Here is a 16,756-nt window from a genome sequence, read left to right as displayed (position 1 = left end):
AGAGTTTTGGGTATGAGGCTCTGGGGGGAGCGACAGGGTCTCTTCTGACGACGGGATAACGACGTCGGTGAGATTCCTAAGAAGATTACGAGACGTTCGGTGTTTTCCTTGTGTGGGCGCCTCACAGGCCATTTGCCCGTTTGTGGATGGTTACGGGTGGCAGCTTCATATCTGAAAAGGAGAGCCAATGCACTCACTACCTCTTGGGACACTGAAATCGATGATGCGGAGTTACATTCTATGCTTGTTGAAACTGTACAGTGAGTGAAATCTGCGGATCCAGCTCATGGCCGTTGGGATATTAGTGGTACCGTAGTGAAGCTGTCGTGTGGGTGGACGCCAGTTCACTTGCTATTGGAGCCATGTTGGTGGTGGATGGCTATGTAGTTGAAGATGCTTCCTGGCTGTGGCAAGATGAGTGTTCCCACATCAATTTGGCTGAATTGGATGCTGTACTACGGGGTGTGAATTTGGCTGTCGCCTGGAAGATGGTAAAGGTTTGCCTGATGACAGATTCGAGGACAGTGTACCACTGGGTCACGGATTCGCTGACAGGAAGATCACGTTTGAAAACGAAGGCTGCCAGTGAAATGCTGATTCGACGGCGTCTGGAAACTATAAGGAATGTGGTTTCTGAGTATGGCGTGCAATTGGAAGTGAAGTTTGTCACCTCTGCTGAGAATAAGGCTGACGCACTAACCAGGGTGCCAAGCAAGTGGTTGTCCCCTCCGCGTGCCCAACTAGTGTGTGGGGCTATTACATCGACCTCACAGGATGACATCTCTAACATCCACATAACCTGCGGGCACCCAGGCATCAGGCGCACGCTGTACTTTTGCCGCCGTCTTTTCCCAATGACTACTAAACGACAAGTGCGTGACATCGTCCGTCAGTGTAAGGAATGTCAATCAATCGACCCTGCACCTGTGAAGTGGCAAAAGGGGATGCTGGGAGTCTCGGTTTGTTGGGATAGGGTAGGCATGGACGTTTGTCACATCCAAGATCAACACTACCTAACCTTGGTTGATTGTGGTCCATCGCGGTATGCTATCTGGAGGAGACTACGTCGGCAAGATACTGCGTGTGTGGTTGAACAACTGGAATCTGTCTTTTATGAACGTGGGGCACCGAAGGAACTATTGACGGACAACGCCACCAGCTTTCGCAGTTCAACATTCCGTGAGTTTGCAAGTCGCTGGGGAATGAGACTTGTATATCGCTGTGCATACGTTCCTTCAGGCAATGGAATCGTTGAACGTTGTCATCGTACAGTGAAGACAATTGCAGCCCGGAAAGGTTGTTCTATAGCCGAGGCAGTCTATCTCTACAATGTGATGCCACGAAGTAATGACCCATCCTCCACTCCAGCAAATCAGTTATTCAAATATGAAGTGCGATTGCTCGGAATTGACGGTGTGGGAGATTGTGAGCAGCCGGAGTACCTGCAACATCCCTTCAAAGTTGGTGACAGAGTGTGGGTACGTCATCCTACCAGAAGATGCAATATTCAAAGCACTGTTGGAGTCGTTACAGACATACTTTCTGCACAGAGTGTTGAGGTTGATGGAGTGCCTAGGCATGTGCGTGACTTGCGATTGGTGACAGCACAGTTACCGCAGAGAGAGGAACGAGAAGAGCAACAGGAAGTTCAGGATTCCTGGATTGACAAAGAGGACGACAGCCTGGTGATTCGTCTACCTGCCAATATAGATGAACTGGAGGAATCGGCCAGGGAAGGATCCAGTGACTCTGATGAAAGCAGGGGAGAGAGCCCAGGACGACCGATGCCACGGAGAGGATCAAGGGAACGTCACCCAGTTCGCTTGTTTCAGTATAGTGATCTCCCTTAGGATCAAGGGGGAGTGTTGTGTGAGATTTAATAAAGTTAGTGTGTGTATGTGTATTGCCGTTAGCCGTTATATATTATGGTTGTTATGCATTTTGTAGTTCTTTGATGATGTGTAATTGTATAGAGTTTGTTAGCGATGAAACCTTGAAGTATTTCGATTCATGATTTTTGTTCGAATCAGTTTTTCGGAATTAACATCTGCTAGTGCCCTCGGCAAGTCAGGGAGTTCACGCTGTTGGCGTGAGCAGAGAGGTAATCACTTGTACCGAGAGTATCCTGACATTTTTCTGTGTGAATAAGAGCTGACAACAAGACCTCTGCTATTTTAATGAAATCCTACAATATTTATTTCCTTAAGCTGTCATACAATGACATCAGTCGTCCCTTTACCTGGCATAAACCTAAACTGCATCTCATCAATACGCACTCTTTCCTTAATCATACCTTCAAGGACTCTCTCCATTACCTTCAATATCTGGTCCAGAAGTTTTTTGCCTCTGTAATTTCTTTTTTCATGGGCATCATCCTTCCCACATACACATTTACAGTTATACTATTCAGCCAGTCATCTGGGACAACACACTCATATATAACTGAATTCATCAAATCAGTAACCAAACCCACTCCTGTATCTGTAGCGGCCTTCAGAATTTCAGTTGTTAACCCAGACACACACCCCACCCCACAGTTGCATCCTGACTATTGCCCTGTTCACGGTAGGAACATCAAGCAAAGGCCAAGGGCCAAACACTGTATCCACTGACTCTAAACCTTCCGTGTCTCAGTCAAACTCCTCATACAGCAGCCAGTTATAATGCTCTTTCCAGGCGTCTTTAATATCCCCACTGTCCACCACTTTCCTTCACTATTCTTCATATATTGCACACCTATTGTATCCCTTATTAGTCATCTTAAATATCATATTCTTCCTTTCAGCACTATTTACGTTATCCAGCAAAAGTCTCTGAGACTCAGACTTTGCCCTGTAAACCTCTCTTCTAGTCTTGTGCTTGGCAGCCAAGTGTCAGGGTAGCCCCTTTTCATTCCCGGAAAATTCTTCTTTTTTTCTCCTTAACAGCAGCTTCTGCACCCTCCTGAAATTCGAGTATCCTTTCCCCCTCCGCCTTCCTCGTACCATATGCACATCCCAAATGTGTCCCTTCATAACCTTGTGCTACTTCATTCACATGATCATTTAAATCCCTACCCGAACAACAACCTCATCTCCCATACACCGATCACACGTATCGAGTCATCCCGGAATCTATCTTTTCTTCATCATCCTAGCCACCCTGTGATGCATACATCAATATAACTGAAATCATAAGTTTACCAAACATTTTCACTGGTACAATTCTTTCAGTCACTCTCATTGCATTCATGACACAATCCACCTATTTCATCTTAACCAGCACACCCACACCACCATCACCGTTAAGCTTCCTTGTCAAAATAATTTATAACTACGGTCTTTCCCAACACTCATCTTAGCTGACCCTTCCCTGAACCTGACTTCCTGTACCTAACAGACATCCTTTCGTCTATTGCTCAAGTTCTTTACCACTTCCTTCCCCCCTACCCTTCAAGCTACCCATATTCCACGATGACACACTGAACCCCTTAAGCAATTTGATTTCCAAATACTTGTTTTTTATGTTGTTGCTATTCATTGGATGTCATAAGTTGTATTGGCGTTGGTGGAGGCATGCACTCTTTGATGGCTTTCTAGTTTAAAGGAGTGATTTCTCATTTTATCTTGGTCATTGATTCTGCCTACGGCACATCAGCCTGGCTGGGGATAAGTGTGCACCCGACTCAAGTTTGCACCAAGCTAATAAGGTAAGCTCGAACCTAACTTCTTTGCTAACTTGATAGGTAATGCAATGAAGAAATGCTTTGTAGGCACTCTTGGGAAGTAACTTTGCCAACAGGAATACGCCAATATTATTTCAAGACTTCAAGGGAATTATTGCATTTTCCCCCAAGGCCTTTACAGGCTCTTATAGCGAGCAAATTATAACTTTAGTGCTAAAATATTGACACATTTACCAGGGTGAATAATTAACCACTCGTTAAGGAACGTTATCTCCTAAAAGTACGATGACCGAAGATGAGAATGGAAGTTTATGAACGAAACTCTGTACGGCAGGAATTAACTTTGTTAAATCCCAAACCTCCCCCTCAGAAACAGTCAGATATATTAATCTGTTCATAGCCATACTGCTGTGTAAAATAGAAAAAAAGTATAAAAATAAACAGCCTGATCAGTCAAGAATTAATCTCTGATATTTCAATTATGAGCTAAGTAGGATGACTGATTTCTAATGTATATACCATTCAGTTGCAGACGTCTTAACCACCCGCGATAGTCAAGCTGGTATTGTGTTCAGTTTGTCTGTGTGTGTGTGTGTGTGTGTGGTGTGTCTCTTAGCACGATATATTCGCAACCGCTCAAGGTATCACAAAATTTTACAGGTGTGTAGTAGGGAAGAAAAAAGCAAACACAAAATTGGTGAAAGCATGTCGAAGTCAGTGTGTCTCTTACCATGATTACTTTGCAACTGTGCAAGATATCATCAAAAAATTTTACAGACGTGTAGTAGGGATGAAAATCTCCTTCGAATATTGTTTTCAGTTTGTCTGTGTGTCTGTTGGCACGATAACTTCGCAACCGCTCAGAATAACATCACAAAATTTTACAGGTGTGTAGTAGGGATAAAAATCTCCTACGAGTTTGAAATTGCCGGCAGTAGGTCAATGTCTCTGTGTCTTTAACCACGATAATTTCGCAATCATCACAAAGTTTTACGGATGTGTAGTAGGGATGAAAATCTCCTACAAGTTAAGGTCAAGGTCATATTCCCAGCCGGGCTGGATATGTATCGGTTCGCAACTGGTGTGATACCCCCCTTGGGGGGGTGGCCTCTAGTTGTATTATAATCATGCTGTAACCATAATATTTTATTAAGCCAAGGAAAACTGTCACAATGCGTTCTTCATTAACACCTTCAGCATGAAACATTGTTCATAAAGTGAATTAAACTGATTAGCATCATTGAACAAAAATCCAGCATTATCCTACCGAGCGGAATTAGAATTATAAATGACACTGTAAGGACTCCATTAAAAAGCTAAGAATATTATCGATCCATCTATGCACCATCCACCATGTAGCCCTTTACTCGTCTATCAGGAACATCGATACCTGGGGTAGGACTACTCATTTTTGGTGAGGGTGGCCATGCTCTTGCACTTGAAAAGTATTTTGTGATCAAGAGCAAGGCTCTTCTTTCAAACAGTTTTGCGGCAAAAGGTGACTAGCCTTAACAGTGTCCCACTACCCAGATTCTGAAGGTGCCTTAACAGTGTCCCACTGCCCAGATTCTGGAGGTGCCTTAACAATGTCCCACTTCCCAGATTCTGGAGGTGCCTTAATCAGCCTACTATATAATTTACACGGTGTCTACTTTATTGTGAGCAATGATTCAGGCTTGGGTTCAAGTTCAGGTGTCTTTACTTAAGAACATGTATTTTAGTTTTTACAATCCCAAGTACGAGTAATCAAAAAATTTTACTTAATTACAACTCTCCATGTACAAGTACTAGTCACACCGAAGCGAACACTTATGTTACATCGCCACCCCAGTGCAACCCCCACCGCCCACCGAAGTATTCGTGATCAGAACGAGTCAGTTGATTCAGGAAGAGGATGGAAGGAGGATGTGTGCATCTGTACAGTAGGCTGTATGTTGCAGAACGTGCAGGTAAGGCTGCCCAAGTAGCCAGGATTTCTTTTCTCCTTATCTGTATCATGTCTACAGTAGCATTAATATTTTATGTCTTTGGGTCTTTCTACACTTACTCTACTTACAGTACTATAACTACTTACAACACCTACACCCACTGCACTACTTGTTTCTGTACACTTACACAGATTTTCTCTTACTTAATATTCACCCTGCTCATTTACAACGCCTGCCAAAATACACACCTCCTCCTCAGAGGACATCAGTCTGAACTAAATTCGGAAAATCGGCTACTAGACACCAAATGGTTGTGTCTCCAGTGTTACTTTATAAAACAATGTCAGGGTTCGAAGTTTTATTACATACATACATACATACAGTGTATACATACCCATCATTAACTTTATAACAGATGGATAACGAGAAACATTCTCACGTAAACACACATCCTCTCTCTCGCTCTCTCGCTTGCGCGCTATATACTCAACTAGTACTACTATTACCAGGGTCTCACTGTTTTTTCTGACCCGGATCTCTTCTTTTTTCTGACCGGGGTCTCTTCTTTTTTTGACCTGGATTTTTTTTTTCTGACAAGGGTCTCTTTCTGATCCGGGTCTCCTTCAGACCCGGGACTTTATTTCTGACTCGGGTTTCATCTTTTTTTGGATACCCCGGTGTCTTTTTTTCTCAGAACCGGGTTTCTTCCTTTTTTTTTCAGAACCATGTCTCTTTTTTTCAGACCCGGGTCTCCTTTTTTTCAATCCCGGGTCTCTTCTTTTTTTCAAACCCTGGGCTCTTCTTTTTTTTTCAAACCCTAGACTCTTCTTTGTTTTCAGACCCGGGTCTCTTCTTTTTTTTTTACCAGGGCCTCTTCTTTTTTCAGACCCAGGTTTCTTGTTTTGTTTTTCAAACCCGGGTCTCTTCTTTTTTCAAACCTGGGTCTCTTTATTTCAGACCAGGGTCTCTTCTTTTTTTCAGACCCGGGTCTCTTGATTTTCAGACCCGGTCCTCTTCTTTTTTCAGACCAGGGTCCCCTCTTTTTTCAGACCCGGGACTCCTTTTTTCTTACCCGGGTCTCTTCTTTTTTCAATCCAGGGTCTCTTATTCAGTCCAGGGTCTTTTGTTTTTCAGACCCAGGTATGTTGTTTTGTTTTTCAGACCCGGGTCTTGTTTTTCAGACCCTGGTCTCTTGTTTTTCAGACCTTTTTTTTATTTGTTTTTCAGACAGGGTATCTTCCTTTGTTTTTGAGACCCTGGTCTCTTGTTTTTCAGACAAGGGTCTCTTGTTTTTCAGTCCCGGCCTTTTCAGACCAGGGTCTCTTGTTTTTCAGACCCGGGTCTCTTTTTGTGTTTTTTAGACCCGGGTGTCTTCTTTTGTTTCTCAGACCCGGGTCTCTTCTTTTTTTGAGGCCCGGGTTTCTTTTTTTCAGTCCAGGGTCTCTTATTTAGTCCAGGGACATTTTGTCAAATCCAGATCTGTTCTTTTGTTTTTCAGACCCGGATATCTTCTTTTGTTTTTCAGACACGGGTATCTTCTTTTAATTTTCGGACCGGGTCTCTTGTTTTTTGACCCGGGTCTCTTGTTTTTCAGACCCGGGTTTCTTTTTTCAGACCCGGGTCTTCTTTTTTTCAGACCCGGGTTTCCTTTTATTCAGTCCAGGGACATTTTTTCAGATGCGAGTCTCTTCTTTTCTTTTTCAGACCCGGATCTCTTGTTTTTCAGACCCAGGTCTCTTGTTTTTCAGAAACTGGTATCTTCTTTTGTTTTTCAGGCCCGGAACTCTTCATTTGTTTTTCAGACCCGGATCTCTTCATTTGTTTTTCAGACGGGGTCTCTTGTTTTTCAGACCTGATTCTCTTCTTTTTCAGACCGGGTCTTTTCTTTTGTTTTTCAGTCCAGGTCTCTTGTTTATCAGACTCAGGTCTCTTGTTTTTCAGACCCATGTCTCTTCTTATGTTTTTCAGACCCGGGTCTCTTTTGTTTTTCAGGCCGGGTCTCTTCTTTTCAGACCCGGGTCTTTTCCGTCAAACCAGGGTCTGAAAAAGAGACCCGGGTCTCTTCTTTTTCAGACCCGGATCTCGTCTTTTTTGTTTAGATCCAGTTCTCTTCTTTTTCTCAGACCTGTTCTCTCCTTTTTAACTCATACCCGGGTCTTTTTATTGCGGACCAGGGTCTCTTCTTTTTTTAGACCTGGGTCTCTTCTTTTTTTAGACCCAGGTCTTTTTGTTTTCAGACCAGGGTGTCTGTTTTCAGACCCGGGTCTCCTTCTTTTTCAAACCTGGTCTCTTTTTTTTTTTTTTTTCAGAGGCGGATCTCTTCTTTTTTTTAGACCCGGGTCTCTACTTCGTTTTCAGACCCTGGTTTTTTTTTTCAGACCCGGGTCTTCTTTTTTTTTCAAACAAGGTCTCTTCATTTTTTCAGACCCGTGTCTTCTTCTTTTTCAGACCCGGGTCTTCTGTTTCAGACCCTGGTCTCTTTTTTTTTTCAGATCCGGTTCTCTTCTTTTTTTTCTTTTTTTTCAGACCTCCCCTTTTTTCACAGAGCCGGGTCTCTTCTTTTATTTCAGACTCGGGTCTCTTCTTTTTTGCAGACCCGGGTCTGAAAAAAGACCCGGGTCTCTTTTTCAGACCCAGGTCTTTTCCTTTTTTTCAGACCCAGGTCTTTTCCTTTTTTTCAGACCCAGGTCTTTTCCTTTTTTTCAGATCCAGGTCTTTTCCTTTTCCTAGACCCAGGTATTTTCATTTTTTCAGACCCTGATCTCTTCTTTTTTTTCAGACTCAGGTTTTTTCCTTTCAGACCCAGGTCTTTCCTTTTTTTCAGATCCGGGTCTCTTCTGTTTCTGAGACCCGATTGCCTTCTTTTATTTTTCAGACCCGGGTGTCTTCTTTAATTTGTCAGACCCGGGACTCTTCCTTTTTTATACCCGGGTCTCTTCATTTGTTCAGACCCGAGTCTCCTCTTTGTTTTCAGACCCTCGTCTCCTCGTTGTTTTCAGACCCGAGTCTCTTCTTCCTTTTGACCCCGGTTTCTTCTTTTTTTTTTTTTTTTTTTAGACCCTGGTCTCTCGTTTTTCTGACCCGGGTCTCTTCTTTTTCAGACCCGGGCCACTTGTTTTTTAGACCCGGGACTCTTGTTTTTCAGACCCGGGGCTATTGTTTTTCAGACTTGGGTCTCCTGTTTCGTTTCCAGACCCTGGTCTATTGTATTTCAGATCCAGGTCTCTTATTTTGTTTTTCAGACCCGGGTCTCTCGTTTTGTTTTTCAGTCTCGGGTCTTTTGTTTTGTTTTTCAGACCCGGGTTTCTTGTTTTTCAGACCCGGGTCTCTTGTTTCTCAGACCCGGGTCTCTTGTTTTTCAGATCCGGGTCTCATGTTTTTCTGACCCGGTTCTCTTGTTTTGTTTTTCAGACCCGGGTCGTTCTTTCGTTTTTCAGACCGTGGTCTTTTGCTTTTCAGACCCGGGTTTCTTGTTTTTCTTCAGACCCGGGTTTCTTGTTTTCCAGACCCGGGTCTCTTCTTGTTTTTCAGACCGGGATCTCTTGTTTTCCAGACCGGGTTTTTTTCAGACTCGGGTCTCTTCTTTTTTTCAGACCCGGGTCTTTTTTTTCGGACCCGGGTTTCTTCTTTTCTCAGTCCCGGGTGTCTTTTTTTCAGCTCCGTGTCTTCTTTTCTTTCGGTCCCGGGTCACTTCTTTTCTTTAGGTCTCGGGTCTCTTCTTTCGGTCCCTCATCTCTTCGTTTTTCAGACCAGGGTCTCTTCTTTTTTTCGGACCCGGGTCTCTTATTTATCAGACCCGGGTCCCCTTTTGTTTCTCAGACCAGGTCTCTTGTTTTTCAGACCCGGGTCTTTTCTTTTTCAGACCCGGGTCTCTTCTTTCTTTCAGACCCACGTCACTTCTTTTCTTTCTGTCCAGGGTCTCTTCTTTTTTTCAGACCAAGGTCTCTTCTTTTTTTCTAACCCGGGTCTCTTCTTCCGGTCCCGGGTCTCGTCATTTCTTTCGGTCCCGGGCCTCTTCTCTTCAGACCCGGGTCTCTTTTCTCAGACCCGGGTTTCTTCTTCTTTTTTCAGATCCGAGCCTTGTCTTTTCTTAGACCCGGGTCTCTTCTTTTCTTTCAGACCCAGTTGCCTTCTTTCGATTCCGGGTCTTTTTTCAGACACGGATCGCTTGTTTTTTAGACGGGTCTCTTTTTTTTCTGACCCAGGACTCTTTTGTTTTTCAGACCCGGGTCTCTTCCTTTGTTTTTTAGACCCGGGTTTCTTCATTTATTTTTCAGACGTGGGTCTCTTCTTTTGTTTTTCAGACCCGGGTCTCTTCTCTTTTTTCAGACCCTGGTCTTTCATTTTTTTCAAACTCGGGTCTCTTCTTTTTTTCGGACCTGGGTTTCTTGTTTTACAGACCCGGGTCCCTTCTCTTTCTTTAGACCCGGGTCTTTAATTTTATTCACACCCGGGTCTCCTCTTTTCTTCAGACCCGTATATCTTTTCACACCCGGGTCTGTTCTTTTTTTCAGTCCCGGGTCTCTTTTTTCAGACCCGGGTCTCTTCTTTTCAAACCCGGGTCCTTTCTTTTTTCAGACTCAGGTCTCCTTTTTTAATCCCTTGTCTATTCTTTTATTTCGCCCCGATCTTTTATTATTTTAGACCCGGGTCTATTTTTCAGACCCTGGTCTCTTCCATTTTTTGAACCCGGGTCTCTTCTTTTTTCGGACCCGGGTCTCTTCTTTTTCTCGGACCCGGGTCTCTTCCTTTTTTCGGACCCAGGTCTCCTTTTTCAGACCCGGGTCTCCTCTTTGTTTTCAGACCCAGATGTCCTCTTTGTTTTCAGACCCGGGTCTTCTTTTTTTCAAACCCGGATCTCATTTTTCAGACCCGGGTTTCTTCCTTTTTTCAGATCCTGGTCTTTTTAAGTCCCGGGCCTCTTCTTTTCTCGGTCCCGGATCTTTTTTTTGAGACCCGGGTCTGTTGTTTGTTTGTTTTTTTCAGACCCGAGTCTCCTTTTCTTCATACCAGTCTCTTCTTTTCTATATACCAGTTTTTCTTTTTTTTTTTTTTTTCAAACCCCTGTCTCATCTTTTTTCTCAGATCCTGGTCTCTTCTTTTTTTTCAGGCTCGGGTCTCTTATATTTTTTTCAGGCCCGAGTCTTCTTTTTTCAGACCTAGGTGTTCTTTGCTCAGACCCGGGTCTCTTTTTTTTTTTTTTTTCAGATCCAGGTCTCTTTGTTTTCAGACCCATGCCTCTACTTTTCTTCTTAACCGGGCCTCTACTTCTTTTACTGACCAGGGCCTTTTCTTTTCTTCTGACCCTGGCCTCCTCTTTTTTTCTTACTCGGGTCTCTCTTTTTTTAAGAGACCCGTGTCTTTTACTTTTTTCTGACCCGCGCCTCTTTTTTTTTTTTTTACTGACAGGGGTCTTTGTTTTCTAACCCGAGTCTTTTTCTAACATGGGTCTCTTTTTTTGACCTAGGTCTTTTCTTTTTTAACCCTGGTCTCTTGTTTTTTTCTGACCCAGGTCTTTTTTTCCTGACCTGTGTCTCTTTCTTCCTGACCTGTGTCTTTATTTCCTGACCCGTGTCTTTTTTCTGTCCTTTTTTTTTTTTTTTTCTGAACCTGGTCTCGTCTTTTTTTCTGACCCCCGTCTCTGTGTCTGTTTGCGACCCAGGTCTCTTTTTTTTTTTTTTTTTTTTTCAGACCCGGGTCTTTTTTTTACCCGGATCTCTTTTTATTCTTTTCAGGCTTTGGCTTTGGGTCCTTTTTTGGTACCGGATCTTTCTTTGGTTTTGGGTCTCCATACTTCTGGCTGGCCCCGAGGGTCTTCTTGCCCCTGATAGCATTTTGCCCCTGGTCTCTTTGCCCGCGGGTCTTCCTGTCCCTGAGTCTTCCTGCCTCCGGGATCTTCTTACTCCCGAAGTCTTTCTTGCCCTCGGGTGATTTTTTTCCGGGGAGTGTCTTTTTCTCGGGATCGTTTCCCTCATCTCCCTCCCCCTCATCTCCCCCACACTCCCTAACTCTTACCCAGCAACTCGGGCTACTGCGCCGCCTGATGCTCTCATTCCAGTCCGAGCTGGAGTTGGGGGGAAGGTTGAGGGTGGCGTTGAAGGCTTTGAAGGAGTTGAGAGGGGCGTTGAGGGTGACGTTGAGGGCGTTGAGAGGGGCGTTGTGGGTGACGTTGGAGGCGTTGAAGGAGTTGAGGGTGGCGCTGAAGGCGTTGAGGGTGGCGTTTAAGGAGCTGAGAGGGGCGTTGAGGGTCAGGTCGGTGCAGGTCGGGTCAGCGTAGGTTGGATCTTTAACACTCAGGTCGGCGTAGGTCAAGGCCTGAAATGTCAGACTCTTTTGTGCAGTCGTCGCGATGATTCTAAACGTTTTCTTTTTTAGCTCTCCCGCATTTTTTTTTCCCCTTAATTTTCCAACGCTTTCAAATTACGTGTCGAAAATACGTGTGGGGCGTCATTTTGATGAATTTGGGATGTAATCAAAGTGTTGCCTTCGTGTCGTGTTATCGCTTGGAATTGCCTGTGGACCTGCCCTTATTATTTAAACGTCGAACATCAACCTTTTAAAAAAGAAATTGAAAAAGAAATAATAAAATAAATGATTAGGAAATAAATAGAAATTTTGTAAAAATTCAACACGTCTCAGCCTCCTTTCCATCATCCTCAACCTCTTCCTCATCATTAACCTCCTCCCCATCATCCTCACTTTGCCTTTCTTTATGCGCCAGTACACCCATACTCACCACCACCACCAAGCCTCCACCCATCATCATCATCATCATCATCAAGGAAAAATAATCACGAGTAACGTTTAAAACCCTTTTAAAACAAATCCGACACCCTACAACCCCCCCCCACCACCACCACCACATCATTCTGAAAGTCAGCGGACACGTATTAGTAGTTGTAGTAAAAATAATTTTGCTATGGTGGTTATAACAACAGTAGTGGTGGTGGTTGTGGTTATGTTTGTAGTAGTAGTAGTAGTAGTAGTAGTAGTAGCAGTGTGGCTAACAGGATGTGTGTGTGTGTGTGTGTGTGTGTGTGTGTGTGTGTGTGTGTGTGTAGTGCCCTACACTCCCTACATAACCCTTGGTAAGCGTCGCAGTTCTCCATGAACACTGTGAACGGCTATCACTAATTTGTAGTTGGTAGCGTTTAACAGTAGCAGCGGAGAGTGTGGAGACAAGCCCAGAGGGGGCCTACTACCTCACAGGTTAGGACAACAAGATAATTTATTGTGTCCCTTTCTGCCCCAGATTCCCCCATGGACTGCCAGTAATAACTGTTCCACGCACTAAGGTTGTAAAACACAGAAACGATTTTTATTTTAGTCTTAACAATTGTATACAGACTGTTTACACTGCTTAACAAACAGGTTATACAAGTCAGTTACGTTAATACGAATATGTCAAACTACTTGATATAAAGGAAATCTCAACCACTTATTTACGACTTGACAGCAATTCAGTCACTTGACTTAATCGTCATGTACGACTGAAGTGCAACTCAGTCACTTGACTAGGTAACTCATCCGTTGGGTAATTAATGTTCACTTAAATATTACAAATTCATACACTAAGTTAATTCTACTGCTTAATTAGTTCTACCACGACCAGGGACATATGCATCAAAGTAATACTGTTGGTTTTCTAAGTAATGAATGCCGGTACTTTACGTCGCACTAATGGCATTTATTCGCTTTGCGTTACACTCTCGCAAAACTGTTCTTCAAACACTCCTACTTACAAGAACCGAGATGCCCATGGTCGTGACTGTATTCCTCCCCGTCTGTCCAAGTTGGACACAAGACAGTTTCTGTCTGACTGCTCTCTCTGCCTGCATCTTTCTTATGAGCATACTTACTGTATATACATCTTCATACGGAGTACTGAGTCATCGATGCACCCCCTGGGCTACCTCATTTCTTACCTTTTGAGACTTTACACTCACTCACTGGCACACGGCAAGTGCATTAATGTCATCATTATCACCAGCAACACCATTAACGACATTGATCAGTCCATATCTATATTACAGTATCATAAGCCACAAAAGATGTAGGAGGCGAGGCGAAGCAAGGTGGAGCTGCCTGGGACTATACAAAGAGTGCACCAAGTTAACACCTTCACCAATACACTCACTCATTTGAACATCGTTTTCGCTATTCAGCTGTTTTTGGTCTTAATTCTTTCTTGTACTCTCTTTCACATTGCCTCTCTAATTCCTTTCTTTTATTCTTTTCCTTGTCTTTCTTTTTTTAATTTGCTTTTCTTCACTATATTACAGTATGCAACGATAAAATAGTGAGCTAATGTGAAGAAGAGAGGAGCAGTCTGCGATTCTAACAAAGGTGTCTCGAGTTCGACCTAAAAAGCTAAGTTTATCCTTTTTTATTCTTCTTTCTCTTTTTCACACTTCTTTCTTCCTTCTTCTTTCTCTCCTCTTCCGTTTTTTCTGCTCTTCTATCTTGTCAGTTCTTTCTTTCTCCCTTTCTTTCCTTATGTTTGGTTTACTTTTTACTTGCGTGTTCCTTTCTATTTTTTCCTTTATTTCTATCACTGTTTTAACTTTATAATTTTTGTCCAATCCCCCTTCACTTATTTTTAATTCCCTCTTTCTGTCTGTACTTCTTTTTATTTCCTTTCTTTCCACTGTCTTTATTTTCACCTTTCATCCTTTCTTTCTTTCTTTATTTTCGGTATCACAAACTACAAGAAAACTTGGGAAATATAGTCATTTTATTCTCTGTACTAAACAACTTAAAAGCTAGTTATTTTTATAGTTTATTCATTTATTACATTGTCATATAATTCTTGTGTAATCCAGTAATGCAGTCTGTATAATATGGTGTGTTGTTTCAGGTCAGGGGTTGTGCAGGACCTTTCTGGTCTACCTGTGTGAGTACCAACTTTATCCTGTCAATTGTTTGTTGTCTCATTAAAAGGTTGGTTGGTCGGTTCACTTAAGTTTTCCAAGCTGTCACCTTAACTTATATTATCATCATCATCATCATCTACAACTGTATTAGATAAAAGCTACCGCTCACAGCATCACAAGCTGGAAAAGAGGTACCGGTAGGAGCCGAGCTAAGTAACCTCATTATAACAAAAGTAACTTACATAATCATCATCATCACTACCACCTCCATAATCAGCCACACAGACTTAGGCATTATTATAAAACATCACAAGCTATAATAGAGGTAGGAGACAAGATGAAAGAAGGTGGAGCGGCCTGGGACTCTGTTATCTTTCTTTCTCTCTCTCTTTTTTTTTTTTTTTTTTTGGGGGGGGGGTCCTTATGGTTACTTTCCTCATTTCATGTTTTCTTCTTGTCTTTCCTCTCTCTCCTTTCTTATTATTTATTCCATTTGCCTCTCTGACTTATTTTTCTCAGATTTCCTTTTATTTCCTCTTTCCTGTTCTATTTCATCCTGTCGATCTTCCATTCTTTGTCATATTGTCTATCTCTTTCTGTCATTTCCTTTCTCTCTCTCTCTCTCTCTCTCTCTCTCTCTCTCTCTCTCTCTCTCTCTCTCTCTCTCTCTCTCTCTCATTATTGCATCATCACAGGCTAGAGGAGAAATAGGAGGCGATATGAAGTTAGGTTATTATTATCAATATTCCCCCATTAAACACCACAATCATCAACGCAACCACTATCACCAACGTCATCCTCGTACACCGTCATCATCATCAACTACCATTACCACCGCTTTCATCATCACCATCATAATCATACTACCATTACCACCTCTTTCATCGTCATCATCGTCATCATCATCATCACCAGTTTCTCATTTTTCTTCTTTCTCTCCTGATTTTTCTTTTTTCATTGTTTCTGTATTCTCTTTGTTCTCTCTACTCCCTCACTCCTTTTCATTCTTTCTGTCATTTCTTTCTTTATTCTTTTCGTTCTTCACTATATAATTCATATAATTTTCATTGTCATCAGAATTAACCTAAGTCGTTGTCATCATCATCATCATCATCATGTTTATCCCTATATGATGTATATACAGGTATAATAAATATGATGTATACGTATATAACACTGGTTTACAAAAAATTTGAGGCAAGCATGAAATTAGGTGTTCTAACCTAATTTTGGGGTGCTGATTTCAGATTCGAAATCCTTTTTTCACTCATCACCTCTAGTTTTTGAGATATACATGTATGCATGTATGTACTTGTATACATATAGGCCGAGATCCAAAATATTTGTCAAAAATCCATTTACCGTCCTATTTTCTTGGAACTTGGTTTAAAACGCGCGCCACAACAAGCTCAAACATATCAAGCACTACACACAGAAGGACTGGGGGTCTAGGAGCACTTTCGTGCCTGGGAAACACAGTGCCCAAGAAAATCCTTTGGTGGACATGAACAAGATGCTTCTTCCCCCTCTTCATATCAAGCTTTCAAGAAGGCCATGGACAAGGATGACGCTGCATTCCAACATCTGTGCCCTCTGTTCCCAGCTCTCAGTTCTGCGAGGCTCAAGGAGGGCATCTTCATCGAACTTCAGATCCGGGAGGTGTTGAAGGATGAGGTATTCGAGGGGAAGCTCACTTTGAAGGAATTGAGAGCATGGGAAGCATTTAAGGTAGTCTGCCATGGCTTCCTTGGTAATACACAGACACTAGATTACCAAGAGCGTGTCAAGAAGTTGTTGCAGGCTTATCAGGATATGGGGTGCCGAATGTCTCTCAAGATTCACTTTCTCCACTCCCACCTCAACTTCTTCCCCCAGAATCTCGGAGCAGGAAGTGACGAACATGGGGAAAGGTTCCACCAAGATATTACTAAGATGGAGGGCAACTACCAAGGCAAGTGGAACCCCAGCATGATGGGGGACTTCTGCTGGATGCTCCTGCGCGACATCCCGGAGGCAAAGTACACCAGATCGTCCAAAAAAACTCACTTCTGACTGTCTGTAGTACTATGGTGTGTATATATGCTTATATCCAAGTAACGGTAATATTTAGTTCTGTCAGTGTTCTGTGTCTGTTTTGTTTCGTTCTGTAATATGCCATTTTAATATATGAAATAAACTCATTATATTACAAATATATGCATTATAATAAAAAAAGGTATATGTGAAAGCAAATAAACTAGAGGTGATAGAGCAAAACTGTTTAGAAATTTGAATTAAGCATATCAAAATTA

Source organism: Coenobita brevimanus, chromosome 34 (genome assembly GCF_032717465.1).
Source record: "Coenobita brevimanus isolate Jiangsu-jjx chromosome 34, ASM3271746v2, whole genome shotgun sequence".
In the NCBI taxonomy this organism is placed as follows: Eukaryota; Metazoa; Arthropoda; class Malacostraca; order Decapoda; family Coenobitidae; genus Coenobita; species Coenobita brevimanus.
This window is presented reverse-complemented; position numbering follows the sequence as displayed.